This window comes from Psammomys obesus, unplaced genomic scaffold (genome assembly GCF_907164565.1).
Source record: "Psammomys obesus unplaced genomic scaffold, mPsaObe1.curated_primary_1811, whole genome shotgun sequence".
Classification (NCBI taxonomy): domain Eukaryota; kingdom Metazoa; phylum Chordata; class Mammalia; order Rodentia; family Muridae; genus Psammomys; species Psammomys obesus.
Genome location: NW_026586662.1, coordinates 1,451,551 through 1,474,177, shown reverse-complemented (window position 1 = coordinate 1,474,177; position 22,627 = coordinate 1,451,551). Strand labels below are relative to the sequence as shown.

General features: G+C 40.0%; 1 long non-coding RNA gene across 1 annotated transcript in view; it reads left to right on the top strand.

The window, feature by feature from the left end:
• The window catches only part of LOC129672894 (uncharacterized), a 79,562-nt gene extending 58,993 nt beyond the window's left edge, over positions 1–20,569 (top strand). The window contains exons 2-3 of the long non-coding RNA XR_008719580.1: positions 19,518–19,880; positions 20,514–20,569. This is a non-coding gene — a long non-coding RNA (uncharacterized LOC129672894). The remainder of the gene's footprint in view (positions 1–19,517; positions 19,881–20,513) is intronic.
• Positions 20,570–22,627: the final 2,058 nt, after the last annotated feature.

Sequence of the window (22,627 nt, the reverse complement as noted above, 5' to 3'; positions counted from 1 at the left end):
CACACACACACACACACACACACACACACACACACACACACACACACTGGTTTTGTGATCATTTTACAAGGTGGCCATCACCATTTTATAAATGAGGAGACTGAGGGTAACTCACCCAAGACTAACAGGTACTGGTCCAGGATTTTATATCCCCCACTTGTCGCATAGTCCATTTTCTTCCTATACCCCAACACTTCATTGTGCACTTTGCGCTGATTATTTTACCACCTGTCTTGATTTTATGGCTTTGCCAGGAATTCAACCAGTCACACTCAATTGTGTAGTCATTAAAGTTCCATTTAATATCTGAATCTATAAACCCCAGAGAACATAAATTCTTATTTATGATTATACCCTGTATATTAGTTCTCAATAAACATTTGATAGAGGAAAGAATAAAAAAGGAGGAAAGAGAAAGAAGGAAAAGAATGGGAGGTGTTGAATGCAGAAGCCAAGCAGGGTAGTGCTCACCTCTGATCTCAGCACTTGGAAGGCTAAAGCAGGAGGATTCCAAGTTTCAGATCATCTACTGTGCATTTTGCTTGACAGATATTTACAAGGAAATACACACACATAAAAAGAGATCTAAAACCTCAAGGATCAATACTTAAGAGTGCCATAAGCCTGGAGGAATAGCATTGGGAGGACTCATGTATAGGATGTGCTAAATCCTGTAGAAATGATGAACAACATTTTCAGAGAGTTTGGAGTGATTTTTTTCTCAAGCTAAGTTCAGAGCAAGAACAGCACAAGAGCGGTATGGCAAGGCCTGGGGCAGATGGTGAAGAATTAACAGATGGTGGAGGGAAGAACTCTGCTGCCTTTTATATTTCTTCTATCAAGAAAAAACATTATTTAACCTGGGACTCAAAAATTACATGTTGTTTAGAGGCACTGTCCTGCCCATATACATATAGACCGAATGTGAGCCAAACCTTGAAAATAAATAGCTTCTTCAGATGTTTTATAGACTCTGGGTTCCTCGAAATTGTATCCAGGGTTCTTGGTTACAGGACCTGTGTTTCTTAGCATTCAAACCCATGGGAAAGAGTTTAGATGGCAAAAGTAAAATAAATAAATAAATAAATAAATAAATAAATACTATGATTTCTAACAGCCAGATTTTGAAGAGTGAATCTTTTCTATGCAGATCAATGGGCTGAGGCCCAGCAGATGTTTGCATAAGTTATTAAGATGTTAGTGAGTATTAGGGAAATTCCTAATGTTCCACTAAGTCTCAGTCAGGCAGAATATTGACTGGAGGAAGCAGGGTTGAGGAGCTTTTCTGATTGTCAAGCATAAAAGAGAGAGAGAGAGAGAGAGAGACTCAAAATTCCAAAAAATGACAATAATAAAAATTCAAACAGAAATCAAAAGGAGTGGATATGACAGGGAGAGCAAGGACAGAGTTGAAGAATATTTGATCCAGGCCAAGGCCAATAAAGACAAGGCAATTTGGGCTGGAAAATCAAAGCAGAATTTACAGATCTTAGCTGTCTCTTCATATTTTGAGCCTTCAGAATAGTTTCTGGGCTGCTGAGGATCATGCACCTTTGAAAATATCAGACACCTGAGTTCCCCACCCTTTCCCATTAGCTATACTTTGTAGATGCTTTAACTTTATTCTGTAGGGAAAAAAAGAGAAATGTTTTGAAAGAAAGAAAGAACTTCATTTTAATGTACTGTGATTTAAGATGCTTGCTATGTTCTGAATGTCAAGTTTCGTAAAATCTGCATAGTGAAAAGGTGATGATTGTAGGAAGTGAGACTTTTGATAAGTCACAAGAGCATGAGTAGGACCTCTAAGAGAGGTTCCACACAGACTCCTGAGCACTTCCACCACACCCAAGAGATGCTGCCCATGAACAAGAAAGTGTGCCCTTATCTGTCAGTGAATGAATTCATTGGTGCCTTGAATGCAGATGGCCCAGTGTCCAGAACTGGGAGAAATAAACTTCCATTGTTTATAAGTTTGCTGTCACAGTAGCTTTAGCACCCCCCAAAAGTGCTGCCTCAGAGAGGGACTGAGCTTTTAGTAGTCACCAAACATGAGCTCTCACAAAGAAAGTCAAAATGTTACAATAGGCAGAAGGTGAGTGTTCTAGAGGGAGTCATGACTGCCCAAGTGCTTTGAATAGAGGATGTTAGAAAGAAATTAGCCCACATTTCCTGTATGCAGGCAATTCTCCATTAGAACAACCCCATTAGAACGCCAGCAAAATGCTGCTAATGTATAGATTCCTATGTATGGGCAACATGCTTTATATTTATAATCTTTTTCTTCTGACAGTTATGTGGTTCTTTCTATTCTTAGGTCACTGTTCTTCAGATTAAATTTCCTGTTGTATTATCATCTTTGAGTATGTTCATGGTTAGGAATAAAATTGATTTTTTTTTCTCCACAGGAAATGTCTTTATTTATAGAACCTTTATTTGGTGCCCCCATCATTTATGAGCTTCTCAGGCTTGTAAGCAACAGTTGTTAAGGAAATATATGCTGTTGTATTTACCATTGAGACTGTGGAGATGTTCAGTGGTAAGACATTTGTCTTGCAAGCATGATGACCAGGTTCAGATCTCTAGCATGCAAATAGAAGCTGGGCATGGTTATAATTCCAGTACTGGGGGACAGAAACAAGAGGTTCCCTGAAGGTTGTTAACACTGACCTCTGTGAAGTAGAAGTTTCTGGTTGCTCTGAAGACTCAGTTTTGTCATGTGATGTTTTGCTGTAGGCTGGCTTGTGGGAAGGCATGTGATGTTTTGCTGTGAGCTCTCTCATGTAAGGAGCTTGACTTTGGCCAGCTGAGAACATCTGTGGGTGGACTTTGAGGAGAGGAGATACATAGAGACTCACACACAGTGAGGCATTGCTTTTTGGATCAACACCGCTGCACTGATTTTCATGCTTCAACACTTGACTTCGCATAGAGAAATGTTCCAGAGAACTTCTCAGGGCATTTCAACTGAGTCTTGAGGCTTTTGCTGACTTTTCCTGATCTTCTGAATCATGCTGATTCATGTTGATCTTTGGTGTTGGCCTTTAGACTGGACTGCTGGTATCCTGAAAACTAAGTTTGGTAATCCCCTAAAGACCCATTGGCCCTAATCAGCAGGAAGTAGAAAAAAAGAGATCTACAGCCCTTTTCATACTAAATTCCTAAGGTCCAGGGTTGGAAGGGAGGTTATAGATCTGCTACTTGTGACTATGAAAGACAAGCTCAGAGCTTGATGAAAAAAAAAAAAAGATTCCCTTATAGTCCTTTTTTGAAGTTTAAGTATAGGAATTACAAAAGTGATCTTTTACACACACTCAAGTCATCTAAGCTTTGGAAGTACAAACATGATCAACATGATCAACATACCCTTATGCCTCTTCTCTCAAGTCTCCCTTTTAGATGTCAGTCTTGTCCTCCAGCACACCTTCTGTAAAGCTTTATACAAATTGTATCTGTCCTTCCTAGTGTTCTTCAGTTTGTTATTTACCACATTCCTCTAACCTGAGTCCCTGGATCTCTTAAAAATCAAAACATAATTAGGAGCATCACAGGACCTTATAAGGATGCATTGAAATTAAGGATGAAGAAGAACCTAATACAAACCCTTGAACATGCAGTAGGGCTGTGCTGGGTTTCACTCGGTGGAATACCTCAACTGCTAATGACTATGAACAGCCAGCAAGCCCTGAAGGTCACTAATTTAGATTGAGCTCAACTGGGCCATTATGATGATTTGTGTAGGCTTGACTCATCTCTACTGGGGCTCCCTCAAGCATCTCCAGATGTCCGCTTAGTCACTTGGAGGCTAGCCAACTATGGGTATAGTACCTAGGTCCATCTCTCCATACTTTTTATTGTCCTCCATTAGGCTAGCTCAGAATCCTTCCCAGGGGTGTCCAGAGCTCATCAGCAGCAGAAGGAGCATGCCCTCTCTCTAAGTTTGCACACAGGTATCTTCTGCCCCTTTCTATTGATGAAAGCAAGTCACAGGTCAGTCCACATTTAACCACCTGAGGGGGAGGAGGAATGAAGAATTTTGGGATGTATTTAAGTTCACTGTAGTCTTCAAACCTTTTCTCTTACTGCTTATACCTTACCAAGATACCCTCACTGTTAAAGTGGTTGCCTTAATTTGAAATGTTTTTTTCACTTATTCTCTTTAAAATCATAAGCATTTCTCCAGGCCACATTTTCCCTTTATAGACTGATCAGACATCTCTTTAATTTTGTAATCTTATCACGTTGACTCATCCAACAGAATTCTGTTCTGTGGTTATGGAAATCAAACCAGTGTCTTGTGCTTGTAAGGTGAGCCCTCTATGGTAGCAAGAGAAAGTGGGCAAGTGCTGACTTGAAAGCGGTGATATATTTGAGGTTTCCCCTCAACTTTCGGATCTATTTTATGTGTGGGGTTGTTTGGCCTGTATGCATGACGTGTATCATGTGCGTACCTGGTATCCATGGAGATCATAAAAAGGGCTTCCTATCATCCAGAGCTAGAGTTACAGATGGTTGGGAGCCACCATGTGGGTGCTAGAGACCCAACCCAAGTCCTCTGAAAGAGTAGCAAGTACTCTTAAATACTGAGCCATCTCTCTAGCTCCTGCTCTATTTCTTAAATAAGACCAACAACTCTCAACTCATGTCAGAGCTTTCGTGGCATCCATTTAAATTATTATGATCTGACATTGTTTGGTCTGGTGAGACTGGCTTAATGGATAAAGCACCTGCTATGGAAACACGAGGACTGGAATTTGCATCCCCAACACCATATAAAATCTGGGCGAACATGATGATCCACCAATAACCCCGGCACTCAGAAAGGAGGGGATTTAAGGGGCAAGCTGGCCAGGTAGACTAGCCCAATCTGTAAGGTCTGGGTTCAGTGAGAGACTCCACCTCAGTATGTAAAGTGGAGAGTCATCAAGGCTTGTCTGCCTTTGGATTCTGCAAGCACATATGCACAGTCACACATGGCCCCCATGTATGTGAACATGCAAACACGTGATTGTAGACTGCTACTGTAACTGTGTTCCTATGTTGTAGAATATTGGTGAAGTAATACAATATAGTGTGGTTTCTGCAAACGAGTCTGCAACTTAGCATGCTATGGGCTTACCGATGGCAGCGAGTCCTACAGACTGTGACCTGTCCTGTTCTGTGAGTGATCACTGTGAGGACTCTTGCATGTGTCCCTTCACAAAACTCTCCTCTGTTGTTTTTTATCTGTACCCTGAGACATCAGTCCCTCCATGGGACCTCATGCTGCCCCTGGGAAATACTGTTTTCCCTAGTAGACCGCAATGCTCAGGCAGGTGAATATAGCCTCTCAGCCAAATTTATTGACAACCTCCAGACTTTTTTCAGAGTCTGTAGGTTCCTGTCTCTGTCACCATCTAGAGGGATAGCCTTGAACTATCAGATTATAAACATTTTCCTTATAAAAATATAAGTTTCGGGTCAATAGCTTCAGAATCTTCAGTCTGATGGACCACGTTCAACAATTTACACAGGGTTATTTATTTCTTGTAGTAGCATGACTAAGTCTAGGTTCCTTGTAGTAAAAAGAAACACAAACATTTAATAATTTGCTACTACTCCTGGACATGTGACTTCTGTGGCTTAGCCATTCAAGGATAAGAGCTAATTTTAAACATGCTGGAGGATATGCAGGTGTGCAGCCACGTATGTCTTCTTGAATAGTCTGTGTTTTTATGCTCTTTCGTTCTCCTTGCAAATCCTTGGCATTTTCCACACATATGGCCCACTCAGCTGTTAGAGCCATGTGACTGCAGAAGCATTTTATTTTTATGATCATTGACAATACTCCGCAGAGTTTTGTGACCAGGAAACCATCTGTACTGACATCTCTTAGTCTTCTCCTGAGCCTTAGCCTTGCTCTCTCTCCTCCTGAGGAATGGTACTCAGGAGACGTGTTCTCTCTCTCCTCCTGGGGACTGGTCCTTAGGAGCATGGGCTGTCTCCTGATCAGGGTTTGGGTAACTGGGGGCAGGGGTGAGTAAAATCAAAGCCGCTATGGTTGAGTTCATTGAAACCAATCCTCTTCCTTTTCTTTTAGAAGCTCAACCATCTTTTCCCTGCTCTGGCACGTTCTTCAATATCAGCCCTCTTTTTCCTCCTCCTCTTTTTCCTCCCAATCTTTCCTCTATTCTCCCTCCCTCTTTGTCTTTCCTCCCATACTCCTCTGCCCCTTTATTCTGTTATGATTGAACAGCTTTCCAAGAGTTCATAGGGTGACATCTTGTATCAGGGTTGTCAATTCCCTGCTCTTCCTGAGTCCTGGCATACTCTTTAGCCTGGTCTTGCGGAGTCAGCTAAGCCTCTCATTCTCTTCACCCTTTCCCTCAGGGTCTGGGAGCATTCATCTTCTCATTTAAGGTAATTTATAACTAGAACCAAGCTTGAGTTACAGAACTCATTGACCTTGACTCCTGTCTCAGCATTCAGAGTTTCTGGTGTTGGGTTTTGTTTCCTTCCTGACCCCATATACATCCTTTCTTCTCATCAGTATTCAGTCACTCGATGTCCAACAAGCCTTAGTATAAATCTAAATCTTCAGTATGCCCCAGTCAGTCAGACAATCTATGTTTCTTTATTATGGGACAGACCTGTTTGAGTAATTTTTCCTTTGAAATATAACAATAGTAATCTTTACAGCCAACTTACTGGTGCAGAATGTTATAGATTTTGCAAACATGAATCATGTGATCTTGTTTTGAAGAAGATTCCAAGTCACTGTTTTGCAATGTGAATACTTACTTAATGTTCAGAAATTGCTCTCTGACCACTGGGGTTATGATTAATGTTTTTCTCTTAAGATTAAAACAAAACAAAAAATACCTTGTTATATGGCTTTTGGGATAACATGGTGCACTCTAGTGGGGTCTACTTGAATTACAAATAGTCTTGGTCCCAACTCCTTCCCACCATTGGAGGATTGGATGAGACAGAAATTGGTTAAAAATATACTGTCCCATAAAGGCTGGAAAACTTTTGTTGAGTAAAAAATGCCACATATTTATAGATGAGGCTGAGCCAGCTTCTTCTATTGCCTCTAATAATCACTTTACTCATGTTAGTCAAGAGGAGAGATTTCCACCCTACACCTGTGTCTGAAGGAGAAATAAATTATGCAACACAACCATGTTTGTGTTTGCTTGGGTTTCAAATTGATGTCAAACATCATTATCATCAAATATTTACGGAGTGTGTCTTGTATATCTGAAATTGTACTTGATGTTATAATTTTTTGGGTTACTACATATATTATAATTACTGACTACTGCATAACTATCTCTGTGTGTATGTACACTTGTGTGTAGAGGACAGAGGTTGACATTGGAGTTACTTCTATATCACTTTTTTTCGTGCAAGTTGTCTCACCTGAACCTGAAACTCACCGATTCACTACATAAACTGACCAATGGGCTTCAACCCCTAGTGCTGGGGTTACAGCAACACACTGCCACATCTGCCTTTCACGTGGGTTCCTTAGCTCTGAACTCATGTCCTCATGCTTGCAAAGAAAATACTTTCCCTACTGAGCCACCCCACTGAGCCATCCTGCTAGCCCTGCCTGTAACTATATTTTGTACATTGAATTGAGCAGCTGCACTAGAACCCTTACAGATGGGGCAATCCCACAGCATTATAAGACACAGTCATACTCTTTTGTTAACGCCCAGGGACTAGAGACATCCGGCATAGGATGTAAAGTGTTGCACATCTGGCCAGGAAGATAATTTAAGGGATCTGATTTTTAGCCTGTGTTGTTGGGAGACTGGGCCTCCCCTTTCTCATTTGTAAAATTAGGAGGCAGCCAAACATGTCTTCATTGTTTGGTTCTCTTAGTTGATGCTATCTGCGATTCTGTATTGTTTGCAAGTACAAAAGCTATTCATCAAAATCCCTAAAAAGTCACAAAAATCTTAACATATTCTAACATTCATGTTAAAGTCCCACCTTTAGCTAACCTTACTAATACTAGATGTTTATTAACATAACCCAGGAAAATAAGGATAGCCCAATATTCTTTGAACATTTCTAGGTTTCCATTGTCTTGAATCATAGTAATGTAATGGTCATGGAAGACTGATAGATTCTTACAACATACTTGGAACAGGCATCAAAAACTCATTGCTCATGGCCTTTTCATCACTATTAGCATTAAATAGATAAATGTGTAGTATAACAAGCATTTTGTAAGTACCCAAGGTTTTCTATAGACCCATATTAAAATGTATACAAATTCTGAGTAATAATTTCCAGTCCACTCGTAAGAATCATACAAGAAATAGTCTCTGCTAAATGATGTAAAGTTCAGGTAAGAGTTGGTAACACAGATGTTTCCTTGAGAGAAATTAAGTCCATTCTCTACTTACCCGTAAGTTTCTGTCCTACACTAATGTGTCAGTAGAAGACTGCTGATCCAATTTAAAAGTGTCCATCCTTGTAGGTTCCTCAGACCTCCAGAGAAGTGTCTAACTGCACCTGCAGGCTCCGCTCTCCTCTCTAGGGTACAATGTTCAAAAGCATTATTGAAGGATGAAAAATTAAATGGCATATAGTACATAATTAATGCTTACATTCTCTGCATTTGTTTCCATTGGTTCTCTATTTTCCTTTCAGCTGGCAGTGGTCATCAAGTAGATGTGGCTTCAGGAGTCAGCCCTTGGTTTAAATAATAGTCATTAGCATCTGGTAGGAACTGGAAAGCATGTAAGTGCCAGGGCTAGAATCTAGTGGCTTGTATGCTTTTAAGTGCAAGGGATTTGGTCATCTCTTTTTCTACAAATGGGCTTAATTGGCTCTGTGCCTGCTTCTCCTCATCTTCTACCTTCCCAGAAAGTTTCTTTTGTTAGTATTTTGTCGGATATAATTGTCAGACCATGGGTAATCACCAGCCTGGAATTCCTGAGGCATCTAGATGTAGCTAATTCTGAATTCTTCTCTATCTCTACCACCCTCCCCTTTTTCTTTTTATGAACCTTTGCCAGTGAGGAGACTCCAACCTTCCCCTTGCCTTAGAGATAAAAGAAAGGGACATCTTGGCCAGCTGTGACTCTTCCTGCTAATCCTGGATGGAACACCCTTTTCACAAAAAGGTTGCCCCGCTGGGTAACTTTCACTTTGGTCTTTTGTTTCTTTGTACAACACCAAAAATATTCACTTCTAACATAAGATCCAAACCTATCCGTTTTTTAAATTAATGTCCTATGTTCACAAAATGAATTCTGAATAGTAGCTTGATATTAAATTGAACAGCTGATTCAGTCAATATAGTACCCTAAAATAGGTGATCAAAATTTAAATAAGCCTCAACTTGAGAACAAAACCAGTTAAGGGATGATGTCTAAGTCACTAACAAAACTATATTTGGACTCCCACCAAACCAAGTAGATTGTTACAGTACGATGTAATTTGTATTGTTTTCTCATATATATATATATATCAAACTTTTAAGTCACTATAATATTCAAATATCATTTGCATAAAATTAATAAAGTATTTATCTCTGATGCTGTTGAAATTTATTGAAGTCAAGCGATGTATCTTAGGGATGGTGGGATGGCTCAGAGAGTGAAGGTGCCTGTTGTTGAGCCTGATGACCAGGGTTTGAGCCCAGGGACCCACATGGCGGAAGGAGAATACAACCCGTGCAAATTGTTCTTTGACCTCCACACACATGTACGGCATATGCCGTGGCCTGAATAAATGCATAAATGCAATTTAAAAAAACTGAAAGATATGACATATGATCATATGATCATTTGTTGCTGTTGTAATGGGAAACCACAAATTAAATAAAGCAGTGAAAGTTATCTCATCATTCTGGAAGATGATAAGGTCAAGATCAAGGGGCTGCATTTGGTGAGGGCCTTCTTGCCAGCATAACATGGCAGAGGACATTCTGTATAAGAAGAGGAAATGTGAGTAGCTGGGTTTACTTTTTAGAGCAAACTTCTCTCCCAGAACAGAGCCAAATCCCTTAACAATGGGATTGATCCATTCATTAGAACAGAGTCCTCAATAGCTAATCACTTATATAAGGTCTATTTTCTACTCCTCTTTTACAATTTTTCATAATTTCATATAAAAGGACAATGTATTTCAATTATATTTGCTCTCTCTCATATCCTCCCCTGTCTTCTTCCCATAGAGTTCCCCACTTTCCATTGTGTCCTTTCTGTCCACGCAGGTATTCTGCAGATAGCCCAGCTGTTTTGTGTGTCCATGATTACAATCATCACATCACATCCAAGAGACAGCAAATCATGCCATTCTCCCCCATTCTCCATCTTTTGTAATCTTTGTTCTGAATTGCTCCCTGGGCCTTGGAGAGGGTCGTATCTATGTTCTGTCTAGGGCTGATACCCAAAAGTCACTTACTCTCCTCACTTTGACCAGTGATGGGTCTCTACATTAACCATTGCTCACTGCAACAAGCTAAGGGTAACAATAGTCCATACATACAAGTGTAAACTTTTATAAGGTAGTTTGACACCATGCTCGTCTAGCAAAACCTGAATAGTAACCCCCCTCCTTGGAGCCTGTGCCCTTCGAGCCATATGCTTTTGATATGGTTAACACTACCATGAACGTATTTCCTCTCCTGGAGCAGTCCTAACGTTCAATAGAGATGTAACTGGTTATCTCCAAAAGAGCCATGACACTATTGCATGAGAGGGAGTATCTTACCAGGTAGGTCGGTATTGTAACATGCAAAGACCACAGATGGGTACGGCTATTGATGGTTTTTCTCCCCCAGCAGCATTCATAGTACTTTACCTAAGTGAATCAGCTGGAAGAACACTTCTGGCTCGGTTGCAGTTTAATTTTTCTGTCTTGTATTCAAAGTGAGTAATGTCTTCAGCAACAAGACTCTGCCTGAGTTCAAGAGCAGGGTATATATTCTTATATACCCTGGTTAGCTCGGGTGGCCTCTGACATCTTCTTGGGCAGTAACTTACAGGGAAGTATCGGATACCTGGCATTTTAAAACCTGTGGTTTCTGAGAGGAGCATTAGCCAACCAAATAGGCTACTGTGGTGACTTGAAGGATAAATGCCCCCTTTAGTCTCTAGCATTTGAATAGTTGGTCCCCAGTTAGTGTTGTTGTTTGGGGAGGCTTAGGAGGCATGTTCTTGGTGAAAGAAACCTGTCCTTGAGAATTCAAAGCCTCACATCGCTCCCAGTTTTCTGTCTTCTTGGTGCTTTTGGTTCCGGATGTGGCCTTTCAGGTGTCCCTGCCGCCATGCTTGCTTACTGCCACACTTCCCTGCTGGATGGGGAAATGCTCCTGGTCCCTCTGGAACCACTAGCCCAAATAAGTTCTCCCTTCTGTAAGTTGCCTTGGTGCTGGCGTTTTATCACAGCGGATATCTTTGTTCAAATTCTTTTTTTTCTTTTAATACTGTTATGAGAGTAGTTAAATTTTAGCGTGAGTTGGGAAAGAATGTTCAAGCCGTAGTAATACGCAACGCCAACCCATTCCAGAAGCTTTAATAAACGAGGCGGCAGTACTATATGAAGGAACAAGCCAAGTGTAATTGAAGAGTTTCCCATATAGACGCTCAGAACAAGTTTCTATATTTAATTAACTTCAAAAAGACACTATATTTAGTTTCTCGTGTCTCAGAGCTCTTCAGTTATTATCTGTCTACTAAAAATATTGGTGGAAATGAATAATTTTGATAATCTTTCAAAAATAGCCTAACTTGGCACATGCCTTCTAAAAATAGGTAATATGTAGGCTCACAGAGGAATTATAAAATACTAGAAGAGACTTTAGGTACTGAGAATTTATATGCAGTCCATTTCAGGAGAGAGCTGTTCAAAGTCCAATAGAGTTCTTTTCTGTCACAAATTATTTCTTATCCTTGAGGAATATTCAGATGCTGTAAATAAAATCATGCTTAGACATGCCACATGTGGCATCCTCACTGGCATTTGGCCTTACTCAAACAATGAAATATAATCACAGATATTTAACCTATCTTTTCCATAAACACTGAACAGCACGAGAAGGATAAAATCATGTCCACATTCATGAAATACTCTGCTGTCAAATACATAGGGTCTCTTTATGGAGGTGGAAACATTTATAATAAGGAAGACATTGGGGGAGAATGCACCAATGTTCTCTTTGCAAAGGAGCACTCATTTGCTTGAGTTGTTTTCTTCCTGTTACATAAGGACATGGGAGTCAGCCAATGGGCATCTTGACACAGAGAATTGACAGATGTCTACAGAATAAAGCTGGAGACAGGCCAGCAGTCTAAACTGGCACACTGCATATCGACTATGGACCAAACATTTGCTTTAAAGAAAGATATTCAACTAGGTTTCCAATTTTGTCATAGGTCTTATAGCTTTATGAACACATTTACGCCCATATCTTTGAGATTTCTTAGTAGTAATCCATACGCTTGCTTTCATAAGCACAGTGCTGTATTTGTTACATATAAAAATAAACTCCAATATGGCTTGTGGACAAAAATATTCAGTATCTTTGGATTATAAACATATGCTATCACTCTTTAATTGAGAGGCCTATGTGTTCTTCTGAGAATGGGTAAGCAAAATTAGCAAAAGAAAAAAAATGTATTTTTCTGCAAATAATCCCTCCCTCATAGTGTTACATTTTAGTGGAGAAGTGTGTGCTTACAGTCTCCACTTGTCCTCATTAGCAGCACATTTCTAGCTGCATATATGGTGTGAGAGAAAGGGCCAAGCCTCTGAAATCTGACGAATGTCTTCAGACTCGCCTCTTCCGTTTACCATCTGGGTGACCTTGGAAAGTGACCATAATTACACAACAGGTATAATGAGGATAAAATCAAGTTCAACTTGTCACATTTAGGGAATAAATGTTTAGTTCCCTTCAAATCCCTCTTTTGCCTTTATGAAACACGACCATAAAATCTGGACTTGTTGGAGTGTATCCTACTTCTGTGTGGTGTACTGCTCAACTATACTAAATCAGCTGTTAAAATGCTAAGGTTTAAATGCATCCATAAATGTTATTTGTTAGAAGCATAGTCTCTATGTAGCAGATTTTGAGGGTGCTTTAAGGAGGAAATAGCTCTGAGGCTCCTGCCCCATTTATGGCTTAATCAGTTCATGAGTTAGCAAGTATCAAGAAAGCGGCTTAGCTATAGACAAGAACTTTCTTTGGTGCTCAGGTTTTAATAACCCATGTCCTCCACCATCTCACAGCGTAGCAGGAAGTTCTTTCCTGGATGCAAACACCATGCTCTTGGGATTCCTAGCTTCTTAACTGAGCCACACAAACCTTTGTTGTTTATAAATTCCCTGGTCTGTGGTATTCAGTTATAGAAAGAATAAGCAGAGTCATACTAACAAGACCTGTTTATTTAGAGAGAAACTATCAATCAGCTTAAAGATTTTTTTAACTAATTAAAAAATCTAGAAGAAATATTAGGCTTTTGGATCACAGTCTCTCAACACTGCAACAGCATGTTTTTATACCAAGAAAAGAAAACTAATTTACATTTTCTCCTAGCATAGTTAATGAACATTGGTCATATTACATTTAGTCTGAAGAAAGTTTTTTTTTTTTAATTTCAGGGTTATAGTTCTATTATTAGTACTGTTGAACGTGTGAATTGTTTCAAATTTTAGAAATTTTAAAAATCAAGTTTTTATAACAAAATTTACTTTAACTGTAAACCTTTTAAAATTGTAAACATTCATTAAGTTGGCAACAGTTTACCAATTTTTGGTGGGTATTCTTATAACACGATGCAGGGCAGAGTGGGTATTGATAGAAGCTATTTTAGAATTTAGTTAGTTGTGCCTTATACCCATATTTTGTACTGCATGATTTCCAGGCCGTGCAAACTTAATGTTTCTCCAGTTCACCTTCTCAGTAAGTGCATCTCACACTACCAGGATGAAGTTAAAGTAGGAAGAGAATGGTCTTATAGCCAGCTATGGTTAAGATGTTTTTCTAAAGCAAAGCTAATAACCATGTGAGCACAAGGCTGGAGTTCTTCCCAGGCCCATGGATGCCAGAAGGTCTAAAGCTCAAACCATACGAGTGTACGTAAAATTCACCTTAGCTTCTGATTTCTAGTCACTGCTCCCTCCCTTTCTTCCTCACACTCTGACTGCATCTCTGGATTTTGTTACTGCGTTTTCTCCCTCCAATGGGACTTTCCACTCTTCCAGGCCAATATGGCCCCACTTCTGTCATCCCTGCAGTCCTATTTACCTTTTTCCTGCTCTACCCTGTGAGTGTCAGGAGCTCTGTCAGCACAACTCCCAGATGAGGCCTCTGCCTGGGCGGTCTCTAAGCCTTCGGCCTCATCTTACTCTTTCGTTATGGCTTAATTTCATTTTCCCATCCTACACAGCCTTCAAGTCAATGAATATACATCTCACAGTCGATCTTCCTAAATTTACCCCCATTTGTGTCAAACTATTGTAAACACCTAGTTATCTACTGACATGAAATTTTTTCTCTCAAAAGACTGTAAGCTTATGTCTCTTCTTCTCTCCCTTCCTTTTCATTTTCCTATAAATTCTTAAGAAGAGCTGATCACGGGACAAGACAAGGCTGCCCACTCTCTCCCTACCTCTTCAACATAGTACTTGAAGTCCTAGCCAGAGCAATAAGACAACTAAAGGAGATCAAGGGGATACAAATCAGAAAGGAAGAGGTCAAAGTGTCACTATTCGCAGATGATATGATAGTATATATGAGCGACCCCAAGAATTCAACCAGAGAACTCCTCCAGTTGATAAACACCTTCAGCAAAGTGGCAGGATACAAAATCAACTCAAAGAAATCAGAAGCCCTCCTGTATACCAAAGACAAAATGGCCGAGAAAGAAATTAGGGAAGCAACACCCTTCACAATAGCCACTAACCACATAAAGTACCTTAGGGTGACACTAACCAAGCAAGTGAAAGACCTGCTTGAGAAAAACTTCAAGTCTCTGAAGAAAGAAATTGAAGAAGATCTCAGAAGATGGAAAGATCTCCCGTGCTCATGGATTGGTAGGATTAACATTGTGAAAATGGCCATCCTGCCAAAAGCAATCTACAGATTCAATACAATTCCCATCAAAATACCAACTCAATTCTTTACAGACCTTGAAAAAAAGATTCTCAGCTTCATATGGAAAAACAAAAAACCCAGAATCTCCAAAACAATCCTGTACAACAACAGATCATCTGGAGGTATCTCTATTCCCGATCTCCAGTTGTACTACAGAGCAATAGTAATAAAAACTGCATGGTATTGGCACAAAAACAGAAAGGAGGATCAATGGAACCGCATAGAAGACCCAGAAATAAACCCACACACCTATGAATACTCGATTTTTGACAAAGAAGCCAAAACCATTCAATGGAAAAAAAGACAGCATCTTCAACAAATGGTGCTGGTCCAACTGGATGTCTACATGCAGAAAAATGAAAATAGATCTCTATTTATCACCCTGCACAAAACTAAAGTCCAAGTGGATCAAAGATCTCAACATAAAACCAGATACTCTAAATCTGTTAGAAGAAAAAGTGGGGAACAGCCTAGAACTCATTGGCACAGGAGACAACTTCCTGAACAGAACACCAACAGCACAGGCTCTAAGAGCAACAATCAATAAATGGGACTTCATGAAACTGAAAAGCTTCTGTAAAGCAAAGGACACTGTCATCAAAACAAAACGCCTGCCTACAGATTGGGAAAGAATCTTCACTAACCCTTTATCTGACAGAGGACTAATATCGAGTATATACAAAGAGCTAAAGAAGCTGAAAAGCAGCAAACGAAGTAATCCAGTTAAAAAATGGGGAACAGAGCTAAACAGAGAATTCTCTGTAGAGGAATATCGAATGGCAGAGAAACACTTAAAGAAATGCTCATCCTCATTAGCCATCAGGGAAATGCAAATCAAAACGACCCTGAGATATCACCTTACACCCATCAGAATGGCCAAAATGAAAAACTCAAGGGACAACACATGCTGGAGAGGTTGTGGAGAAAGGGGAACCCTTCTCCACTGCTGGTGGAAATGTAAACTGGTACAACCACTCTGGAAATCTATCTGGCGCTTTCTAAGACAATTAGGAATAGTGCTTCCTCAAGACCCAGCTATACCACTGCTAGGTATATACCCAAAGTTGGCTCAAGTACACAAAAGGGATATTTGTTCAACCATGTTTATAGCAGCTTTATTTGTAATAGCCAGAACCTGGAAACAACCCAGATGTCCATCAACGGAGGAATGGGTACAGAAATTGTGGTATTTTTACACAATGGAATACTACTCAGCAATCAAAAAGGAGGAAATCATGAAATTTGCAGGCAAATGGTGGGACCTAGAAAAGATCATCCTGAGTGAAATATCCCAGAAGGAGAAAGACAAACACGGTATATACCCACTTATATAGACCTATAAGATATGATAAACATAATGAAATCTATACACCTAAAAAAGATAATCAAGAGAGCGGACATGGGGTAAGATTATCAATCCTCGTGAGCATTGAACATTGACAGGAGTCTACTGAGCGCATTTGAAAGACTCTAACTAGCAGTGTTTTCAAAGCAAAGACTCATGACCAAACCTTTGGCAGAGTACAGGGAATCATAAGAAAGAAGGGGAGTTAGTCTGATGAGGAAAGGATAGGAGCTCCACAAGGACCAAATATATCTGGGCACAGGGTCTTTTCTGAGACTGACATGTAACCAAGGACCATGTATGAATGTAACCTAGAACCCCTGCTCAGATGTAGCCTGTGGTAGCTCAGTAACCAATTGGTTTCCCATAGTGAGGGGAACAAGGACTATTTCTAACAGGAACTCAATGACTGGCTCTTTGGCCTCCCCACCCCCCAAGGGAGGAGCAGTCCTGTTAGGCCACAGAGGAGAGCTTTGCAGCCAGTCCTGAAGATACCTGATAAAACAGGATCAGATGAATGGGGAGGAGGTCCTCGCTATCAGTGGACTTGGCAAGGGGTATGGTGGAGATGAGGGAGGGAGGGAGGGACTGGGAGGGAATGAGGGATCGGGACACGGCTGGGGTACAGAGTTAATAAAATGTAACTGATAAGAAAAAAATAAAATTCAAAAAAAAAAAAAAAAGAAAAGAAATGAAACCACAGAGACATAATCAAAATGGAGACTTGGAGGCAAAATGGTTTCTGATATACTAAAGGCTACAGCAGGTGTTAACAGCGGAGCCATAGCTAAGCCAAGAAATACAGTAGGTCTCAATAGGGAGACTAAAGAATTTAAGCAGGTTACAACAAAATAATGGAATATAAAATAACTGAAAAATAATCTGTCTAAATATTGTTTCTATAATGAAATCTGTATTTATTATCTATTTTTCTTTTTCTTTTCTTTTCCATTTTTTTTCCATTTCAGGTATTAAAACATGGGAACTTATCAAAATATTTGATAAAAGAACAGATCTTAAACATGACAGACATAAATGTTGCTAACTTAAGATTGATAAGTGACCATTTTGTGTAGTGTGAAAAAATAAGTATTGTAGAAGGAAATAAAACAAAAAAAAATTATTAGTATCAAAAAAAAAAAAAAGAAGAGCTGATCACATAATGAATACCCTGTGAAGTGGTGCCTTTTAAAGGATATTATTGGAGACAAAAAAATTTACAAAGGGAGAATGATTTTAAAAATTAAACGAGAACTTTTTTTTTAAGAATATTAGAGTTTCTGATGGATTTGTTCATCTTTGTTTGCCTAATTTGACTTTGCAGGCTTGATAGCTATTAAACTTTCAGGAAAGCTTAACGTGTGGAGAAGTAACCACTAAGAATTGTAATGGCATCGGCCCAGTACTCAATGAGCTGGTCCTTCATTAAATGAGGACTGTCAAATGCTACCCTCTGCCTTTCAAAGAATTGTGAAATTAAAAACAAAATAAAACAAAACACAGTTAAGGCAGTTCAATTGGTGACTCACAACAAGACAACACATTATATGATGAGTAATGCAGCTTCAGCATAACTGGCAATAGAGGAGGAGGACGAAGAGGGGAGGAAGAGGGGAGCAAAGGGAGGAGAAAGGGGGAGTAAGTTGTAAAGAGGAGGAAAAGATGGAAGAGAAGGAAGAGGAGGGTAAAAGGAAGAGGAGGAAAGAAGTGGAAAAGGAGGGGGAAACAGAAGGAGGAGGGGGAGAGGAGGAAGGAAAGAATAGGAGAGAAAGTGAAGAAGAAAAAGAAGGGGAGGAGAAGGGAGGAAAGCTGATGACTACCCAATTGCCGTGTCCCTACAGAGCTAACAGCCAGGAAGACGAAGGGAAGAATGACTAAATTAGGCCTCATCACTAGCAACCTAGTGCCAAGTATTTATACTTCAAGGAGTGCTCTTGCTTCAGTGCTGATTCAGTGTGATTGGGTTTCATTTCTTGGTGAATTCTGCGGAGGGATAGGAGAAGGGGGTAAAGTGTTGAGAGGCTCTGTAGAAATAAGCTCTGCCCTAACAGGGCCTCCTGATCCATGGCTGAGCCAGCTCTGGACACGGGAGTAATTGGTTGTAGTTTCGTCCCACAGAAGCCCCATGAATTAGAAACAGTAATGAAGATTACCAGGTTCACAGATGAGGACGCTAAGGTGCACAGAGGTTAAATGATCTGCCTCAGGTTTAAACAGTTTTAAAAGATAAGAATCAGGGTCTGAAGCCAGGCAACCTGCCTTCAGATTTCCTGCCTTGATAAAGGAATGCTCGTCCTTATTGCCTGTTTTATTGTGATGTGTTGTTACACATTTTAGTTCATTTAGTTATTAGCTTTATTTAGTTCATTTAGCTAAGCAGCTGAAGATTCAGAGAAATTGGGTACAGCTGTCACATAATTGCTTCTCTCTCTCTCTCTCTCTCTCTCTCTCTCTCTGTGTGTGTGTGTGTGTGTGTGTGTGTGTGTGTGTGTGTGATATGTTAGATGGTGCTCACCCTTTCAGGTGCTTGTAGAAATCAGAGGTTGGGATATCTTCTTCAGTTCCTTCTTTATCCTATATTGAATCTAGAACTGGCTGTTTTGGTTAGACTGGCTAATGAGTCCCTAGGATCCACCCCTCTCTGTCCCCCAGCTTTTATATGGGTTCTAGGGATCTGAACTCAGGAGCCCATGCCTCCACAACAAGCACTCAGCATCTCCCCACCCCCACTTCCGTTTTAGTTACAACATGCTCACTGTAGCTGAAGTTCTGTGTAAAATATTAACAGACTGAAATATTCATCACTTTAGTCTCCCAAGTTATCTCAGGTTTCATGCAGTTTTACAGCTAATTTGAAATCCTCAGCATGTACTTATAGTTCTTTTTAAATGCCTTGTTGAAGACGAAAGAAAATACTAGAATCACTTATTTTCTGTTCCTGAAGAAAATTAAAACAAATTTTATTTTAGTCCCCTACCTCAGAGGGTTTGGAAAGGATTTTTGAGATTTACAAGTATAAAGTGTTTAGAAGTACCTGGCATGAACCATGTTTAAATGGTTTCTTTTCAGACGGAACATGTATTAAGGCAAACTTCTAATAAAGGTCTATCTTGTGGTACCAAAAGACAAGCCTGAGGTGATGATTCAAGTGCAGCTACTTTGGGAGAAGATCATGATTACAAGAAAGGAAAGAGACCCGGGAAAAGAGCATCCAAGAGGAATGCTATGGAGCCACAACTCCCAAACCATGTGAACCACGTAGACTAGACAGGCTGGATGGGAGCAGCCATTCATTCCTCTACGTCATTCCTCCTGTGGCTGTTCTGTGAGAGGTACCAAGCTTGCCTCCTGCCACCCTATCATATTGGAGGCGGAAGAGCTCAACAGCAAGAGAAGAAGTAGAAGCTGCTGCAAGAAGCCCAACCATATCAGGTAGCAAGCCAGGAGGCCTCTCCCCCCTCCCCACTGCTATCTTTCAAGCTAAGGAGCATCAGTGTTTGCATAAATGTTTCCATCCAAACAGCACGCACTCTTGGAAACAACAGCAAAAAGTTGGAATATCTAGATATGCGATGATTAGAACCCCTCAGCAAATTGCCTTGATGCCTTTGTTCCGACGCGTGGACTGTAACCCTCTCACACTGAAGGCCAAATTAAACATGTTCTTTCATAAGTTGCCTTGACTGTGGTGTTTTGCCACAGCCATAGAAAATTAACTAATACACTATCTTAGTTTGATTCCAGAACTCATGGTGGAAAGAGTACTAACTGCCAAACGTTGCCCTATGACAGCCACACTTACGCTGTGGCTTCCCCCCATCCCCATATTATATATACACAGTAATAACAAATTAAAAAGCCAAAGAGAAAGTTGAGAGTAATAAAGGAAGATTCTTGATTTCAATCCCTGGCACCCACATATATCTATGTATGCACAGAAACATGCAACCTTTTCCACACATATATGCACAAACACACACCATATATATTTATTATTTGTATTTATATACTTATTATTGTTTCTGAAATGTCCTCAACTCACTGTTAACTTTCAATTTCTAACAGTGACTATTCTCCTCATATTGGGAGCAAAAGCATGCAAGAAAGTACTACTGTTCTCCTCAAAAAAAGTTAAAGGTAGGAAATTATTTGCTCAAATAAGTGTGTGTTTTTTTAATCCTCTTGTTGAATGCTGGTGAGATTTCTTGGAAGAAGGGGTGGGTTAAGGGTTTGATTTATATTCATGCACTTTGAAATTGGTCTCTCCCCTGAAACTAGATCTCTGTGTGCATGCAGCCAGAAGAAAGGCTCATATTACTCATAGGAAACACTGGGTATTAAAAAAATAAACAATAAGCATAGCATTCTCCTCATGAACATCCTGAAAGACAGGGTGCTAAGGAGAGGATGGAAAATATCTTCCCTATGGTTTTCATGAAACCCTGAAGAGAAATGCTGACCAAACGCTGAGAAGTTGAGAGGATGCTGTCATGTTTTCATTGGGCCTCACCTTCAGGTTGTGTGTTCCTGTGTCAATGTGTGGATGTGTATGAGGGGAAAGGATTGCCACCATGACTTCTGAAGGGTTGTAACTAGATTCTTGTTTAGTTCCCTTGTATATCTTTAGAGAGAAAAACCACTAAGGTATAAAATATATGAACAGAGATGGCATGGAACAGAAAAGCAAAGGATGGCACCGAATGGTTTCATTAAACCATCCTTTTCCAGATAGCGTGCTTTCCTGTACAAGCTTTCCTGAAGCACAGCACGTGTGTACTACTGTGTTCTATGTGAACAGAGCACGATGTCTGAGCACTGATCTAGGATTGCCCGGAACATCCTGCTAGTCTTGAACGTATTTACTTTTGTTTGGTTGAAAAGTATTTCATTTATTTCCTAATGTTCTTTGAAATTTGTTCTCTCACACATGTCTCTGCTTATTCTCTAGTGTAAACACTGCCTTGGAGGCATGTATTTAGGACAGAGACTTTATTCAGATTTATGCAACATGCTGTCTGCATAATAGACATAAATCTTCAAGTCACTAAAACAAAACAAATGCCAAGTCTTGCTTTCCTAGGAAATACTCATGCCTTCCTTTCATGTCACAAGCAGGAGTCTGGTATTTGAGGGATCTAGATACTTAAATATGAATAAAATATTATGAAAAGATAATAGCAAATTTATAGTCATTATAATTGTCAGAAACATCTGGGAATAGTGGGAAATTACCATAGCTATTTCTAGCAATAATTCACTGAGGTGAAAATTTGAACAGGAACAAAAGAAGAAAGGTGTGAGATTATTCAGGCATTACAGAGAACCACTCTGTTCTACAGGCAGAAGACTGCAGCCCACAGTTCTTGTTGTTGGAAAACATCCCACCAAATCTGCAGAGCTGAAGGCTATCCATAAGCCTTCCATCTGCTTTGACCATCACACACAGTAGCCTCTGGCCTCATGTGACTCTTGGAATGTAGGCAGTGGAAGAAAGAAACAGATCATTAAACTTTGACTCATCCTAGGAAACTTAAAACAGCCACACGTGCCTACGATGGCTACCATATTGGATACTATAGTTCTGTGATGGAAAGAAACTCACTTTTAAACCATCCCACAAAGCAAGTTACAATGGAGTACTAGAGGAGATATAAAACCAAAGATGTAAGAATTGATGAATATAGTCTGGGAATATATATTAAAGTTTAAAGCAGGATCTAATGTCAAAAGTTCAGAGAGTCTATTGTTGGGAAAATAGGTTTTTTTTTTTCTTCTTTTGTAAACATTCTCTAACTCCTTGTCTCTTCTATAAACTTTGTGAAATGCTCTCGTCTTTTAGGGTTTCTTGACATCTGTCTTTTACCTGGGCTCAGGTGATTCAAACTCAGGCCCTGATGCTCATACATCAAGTGCTTTTCCCCACTGAAGCATCTCTTCAACACCAAGGAAAGACTCTTGAGTAGGCATCTCAGGTAGTGTCCACCCATATTCTACATTCTTTCTCTCAGCTACGGCTGCCTTGAAGGCAAACCCCATATCTTGATATATCAGAGCACACAGGAGTCTGGAGGACAGCAGCCACTCAGTGAAAATTCATTTGCTGCTTGTATCCTTAGCCACCAACTGACCGTTCCCCATAACCTCATCTGCATCTTTATTGCAGGTCCCTTCCTTCCTTC